At 38.0% G+C, this 6,000-nt stretch overlaps 1 pseudogene; it reads left to right on the forward strand.

Annotated features, from left to right (window-relative positions):
• LOC138154907 (lactoylglutathione lyase pseudogene) overlaps window positions 1-4,960 on the forward strand; it is a 58,042-nt pseudogene extending 53,082 nt beyond the window's left edge.
• Window positions 4,961-6,000: the final 1,040 nt, after the last annotated feature.

The raw sequence follows: 6,000 nt of genomic DNA on the forward strand, positions 1-6,000 counted from the left end.
ATAATAAGAATAATAGAGAGGTAGCCTCGTATAGTGGATAGATAGTTGGTCTCTGAATCAGGGAGACTTAGGTTCAAGTTCTAGCTTTGAAACATATTGGTTGTGTGGTCCTGAGAAAGTCACCTAACTTCTCATTGTTTCACACAGCCTTTCGAGAAGGTGAAACTCTGCATTGAGGTAGAGGAAGTTCATCATTACATCACCAGACAGCTAGAAAGTACTGTAGAGATCATCTAGTAGAACTCATTTTATAAATGAGGCAACAGCAGGTCAAAATTAGGTATGGATGGATGGATGGATGGATGGATGGATGGATGGATGGATGGATGGATGGATGGATGGATGGATGGATGGAAAGAAAATCACTTAAGTAAATTAATGAAAAACCTTGCTAGACTCAATGCATTGTGCTAAGTGCTGGTATATAAATAGAAAAGCAAGACAGACTGCTCTCAAGAAGCTAATATTCTAATTCCAGTACAAAATGGAAAGGTCTCATGGTTGCTTAGAATATAGGAACAAATGAGATGGCAAATCATCCTTTGAAATATCATTTCTGATGCCAAATCATTTGATGGTGCCAAGGATTCTGGAGTAGAGGACTTTCTTTTCTGGATCTCGAGGAGCTCTGGTTGCTGAGGAGCTAGGCCACAGCACTTGTGAAGAAGTTAACAGATCACATCTCTGTAGGAGTTGCTTCCCAGGATGATAGCTGCAGGAACTGGACTGGACTGGAAACAAGGCCAGTAATCTATGGGGCACTGCTTCACTTGGCTTCCCTACTCAATGGTGGCAAATGGTCAGTAGTTGGTGTTGGTGGTGTCAAGAAAATAGGCTTCTTCTCCACAGTGCTTACTCCCTTCAATGATGGCTACAGAGAATAGACTAGAAGAAACGCCAATGGTGTTGGGGGTACTGCAATTCCCAAAGTTGGATTTGGGGTCCTGGACTCTCTTCACCAGGATCTATGGGGAAGTAGTGGTAGTTTGGCTTACCTGCCACATACTTCCTCCCATGTCTCCCTCAAGAGGCTTTGCTTCAACCCAGCCTTCCTGACTCTGAGGCTGCCTCTCTGTCCACTATACCATGCTGGACACTATACCACAGGTCTGGACCAAGATGGAATTGAGGAACAGAGAAAGTTGAAGGTAAGGGAGATTCAGGGATGAGGATTAACAGAGCATGAACAGTAAAAGTAACAAGGTAACTTGGTAACAAGGTAACAAGGACTAGGTAACAAGGGACTTGAAGACATTGCTTTCTTAAATTCTGTTCATTTTTTCCATATGACACAGTCTTTGCTAGTTACTATAGAAATGGACCAAAGTAGGCTCCTGTCCATGTCACCAAAGGGGCTGTGTAATATGAGATGCAGTGTGCAAGTGGGTCAAGTGACGACTGCCAAATTACTTTCTGACTGGCTCTGTAAACAAGGGATACTCTGATGTAATTCCAAACCTGGAGTTAGTCCCAACTCACCTTAAAAAATATCTCCTAATTTGCTCCAGGATGGTTTATAGACTAATTTACTTTTCCTATGCATTCAGTGTGTTTGCATACCATGATTGGTGGATTTAATATGCTGTTTTGTAATAAACTGAGATCAGTTTTGATTCTGGACATGTTAATGCCCAATTATGTTGCAGCTGAAATGGAAGAAAGGAAGGAAGGAGCAACAGAATATGAAGTGGAAAGCTATTAAGCTGAACTATAGTAACCCATTATTTTAGCAAGGCTCTTGCTTCATGGAGATAAGCAAATCACTGTCCATATTACCGAATGGCACAATTGATGCCAATAGCTCTTTGTACACCCCATTATGACTGGAATGGCCCATACATAGTGCATGGCCAGCAGTGAAAATGGCAGGCTTATGAAAAGAGGGGAGGACAAAAGGAAAGACTGTCAAAGGGTAATGGAATAGAAAGGATGGTAGTATGATATAGTGCCAAGAACACTAAAATTTGTAGGAACAAGACCTATACTTAAAACATGGCTCTGGCAGTTACAAATTATGGAATTATGCACATGTCACTTATATTTTTTGACCTCAGTTTTCTCATATGTAAAATGGACATAATGTTTGTATTATCTCCATAAGGGTTACGGTCAGGAAAAGCATTTTGTAAACTTTTAAGTATTATATAAATGTGAATTATTATTTAGGTTGTTGTTATTGCACTCTACAAAGCATGACCTCCTACCAGGACAATGTTGAAGGGGAAACTGAATTCAGAAAAAGAGAGAAGGTAGGTGTGGGGCTAAAGGTAGGGATAGAATGATGATATAACCTTGAAGCCTAAGCCTGAAGAAACTACCAGTCTCATAACAGTCTCATATCTAAAATATATTAAGTCAAATCTATAAGAATATGTCATTCCCCAATTGATAGTCAAAGGACATGAACAGACCGTTTTCCTATGAAGAAATCAAAATGATTTATAGTCATATAAAAATGCTCTAAATCATTATTGATTAGAGAAATGCAGATTAGAACAACCTTGAGATCTCATTTTATACCTACTAGATTGGCTAACATGATAGAAGAGGAAAATGACAAATGTTAGAAAGGATGTGAAAAAGCTGGGACACTAATTCATTGTTGGAATTGTAAAATGATCCAACCATTCTGGAGAGCAATCTGGAATTATGCCCAAAGAGTTATTAAACTGCCTACACCTTTGACCCACCAATACCACTACTTGATTTATTTTCAAAAATGCTTAGGGAAAAAGGAAAAGAACCTGTATATTCTAAAATATTTATAGCAGCTCTCTTTGTGGTAGCACAGAACTGGAAATTTCAGGGATGCCCATCAATTGGAGGAATAAGTTGTGGTATATATATGCTACTACTGTGCTATAAGAAATAATGAACTCAATGACTTTAGAAAAACATGGAAAGACTTGCAGAGAATAATGAAGAGGGAAATGAGCAGAACCAAGAGAACATTGTATATAGTAACAGGGATGTTGTTTTAAGAATGACTTTGAGTGAATCATTTATTTTGTCTATTTTAAATACCCAAATTAACTATAAAGGGCATACGAAGAAAGACACTATCAGCATCCAGAGAAAGAGCTGATGCATAGAAGTATGCATTGGATAATTTTACATAAATAAACCTATTTGTGTCTAATCGTAGTCATCTCTAAAGTGGGAGGGAGGGAAGAAAAAAAAGAAATTTATATGATAATTTTGTTACATATTTGAAAGGAATAGAAAGCTGTGCACAGTAGATTCGCAGTTTCACGTACAAATATCTTTTTGTTTGTTTTGTTTTTGCTTTTTTGGAGGGAGGAGGGCAGGGCAATTGGGGTTAAGTGACTTGCCCAAGGTCACACGGCTAGCTTTTGTGTTAAGTGTCTGAGGCCGCATTTGAACTCAAGTCCTCCTGACTCCAGGGCCAGTGCTCTATTCACTGCGCCACCTAGCCACCCCCAATTATCTTTTTATTGTAGTATGTTATGAAAATGCTTGTTTTATCCCATAAATTAAAAATAAAAATTTTTTAAAAGAAAGAGTCTATACAAGCAGACCTTAAATGAAATTTATCTCTAAAAACTGTTGATCGCTTTAGAAAGAAGCCAAAAGAGGTGGTAACAACAGGCTTAGATGCCAAAGAACCTCAAGTTTGATTTCACTTCATGATTTTCTACATGTCAAAGCCTGTCACCTTTAGACGCACCATCAATAAAGGAGGTTCATCACACCCACTTCCCTCCCAGAGCTGCTCTGTATTAATTACTACCCTTTGAAGATGAAGGATTCTAGCCTGCAAGAAAAAAAGTCCCTGAAAGCTTCTGCAATTATAGTCACCATTGGCTAAAGAAGAGCTAACAGGCTGTTGGGTGGTGGTGTTTGTCTTCTTTAGCCAAGGATGAAAGGGAACACCGGGTCCATTGGGGCATCCTCAGGTAGGAAGATATTTGGTTGAGAAGAAAATGAGCCTTTTCCCCTTAATGGTCAATAAATATTACAAAGCACTTTTTGCCCATTTTCCCGTTTGAACTTTATAGTGACCCTGAGAGGCAGATTTTTATTTTTACCTTTGTATTAGATGTGAGGAAACTGAAGTTCAGAGAAGACAAATTGCTTGCATGAGCTCCTGTAGCTAGTTAGTGATGGGGCCCAGATCTTCTCTCTTGAAATCCAGAGTACTTTTCCCTCTACCATATCATCTCCCATTTTCCACTCTGTTCTGCTCCTCCTTTGTTCCTCTCCCCCGTTCTCCCAGGAAAGAATAGCACGACTGACACACCGAGATTCATGAGATGTTTCCTTTAAAAAGGTATTAAATTTTCTTTTGGCATCTTCACTTCTCAGTCCAGGCCCCACAGGAGTCCCTGGGTTCACTACAGAGGAACTCCACAGGTGTTCAAGGACCCTGCCAAAGATGCTGCCCTGAGATTCTGCTTAGACCCAAACTCCAGCACCAAGGATTTTTTGGTTTCAATAAATAATGTTCAGAATAAAGGATCCCCCAGAAAAATCACTTCTACACAAGGGTTCTTGGAATGATATTAATGCGAAAGTATCACTATTTTTCCCACTATGAAATTTTTGCTCTACGTCTTGGATTTTGAGGATAAAAATGATACCCCAAAAGATAAAAGTGAAAGAATAACTTAGATGTCTTCCAAGAAAGGTACACTTCAGTTAACACACAATTGGGGCACTAAAAACCAGACTTAACATAATTCAGACCCTTGGACATTTGGACACATAGGAGCAGCTGCTTCTAATGTATGAGATGCTGGTAAAAGATATGAGGAATCAGGAGTAAAATTTGTGAAGAAATCGATAAAGCAAAATAAAAAGACTGGCATTTATTCAAGATCTTGGTGTCTATTAGATTGAAATTTCAAATCCTAATTCACTTATTAATCACTTAGTTTTGCCAAAACAATACAATTCTGAGATATTTTTAGAAGAAATTTTTGAAAATGAAGCAAAGTGATTCAAGGGTGCTAGACCAAAGGAAGAACGAGGTATTTACATAGTCCTCCCTCCTTGAAATTTGTTCTTCAGTTCTAGTCATGACCCATTTTTGGCTATATTTTACATTTATTGTTCAGGTTTTAAAATCTTGTGTCTCTTCCCACTAATTGAAATACTGTATTTCCAGTTCTGTCCTTGAATGTAGTCAGGCATCTTTGCTTTTTATATAATAATTAGTACAGTTCCTCCTCAGAGGCTGATTTTGAATTAACCCTTTATGCTTCCTGAACATCACTTCTCTTTACCTTTGAACTTTTGTTTAACCATCATTTTCTCAAAAAGAAGCATTTAATATGCTTACATTGTGATGTCTTAAGGGAAGGTATGCACATTAAAATTTAATGTAAACTTCAAATGGAAAAATTAGGGAACTTGGTATAAAGTATTCATTGTGTTAAAGCAGATACCTTCAGATGTGACTTTTAAAAATCCCATCGGGTTGATAATGACACTAGTGTTTAATAAAGTATTTAAATAGTTATAGAAGCTTTTTGAGATAAGTGGAAACTTTATTCCATTTAAGGTATGCTCATATAACCCGGACATCAATGATTAATTTTTGTCAAACTCTACTTTTGAGATCACACATCTAAAATTAGAACCTTAAAATACATCCCGATAAGTCTTCTACATAAAAGTGTTGGTTGATTGGTCGTTGTCCTTCATACTCAGAGGACTAAAATGACGGTTTAGCTGGAGAAGGGATCTCAGTGTTCAGCAACTTATCTTGCTAAGTGATCTTCAGAATCTTCCTAAGAAAATTAAAACGGGAGCAATTCAGTTTCTTGGCATGATGCCAGTATATTGTCCAGGTTTCACAGGCATACAACAATGAAGTTAGTACAACAGTTCTGTAGACCTTCAGCCTGGTAGGCAGAGTAACAGCTTTTCACTTCCATACTTTTTCTTTGGAGCCTCCCAAACATCAAGCTAGCTCTGGCAATGCATAGTCAACCTCATCATCTATGTGTACTTATTTTGAAAGTATACTGCCAAGGT

Source organism: Petaurus breviceps, unplaced genomic scaffold (genome assembly GCF_028583685.1).
Source record: "Petaurus breviceps papuanus isolate PSGF00001 unplaced genomic scaffold, PetGlider_PUasm1.0 91133, whole genome shotgun sequence".
NCBI classification, from domain to species: domain Eukaryota; kingdom Metazoa; phylum Chordata; class Mammalia; order Diprotodontia; family Petauridae; genus Petaurus; species Petaurus breviceps.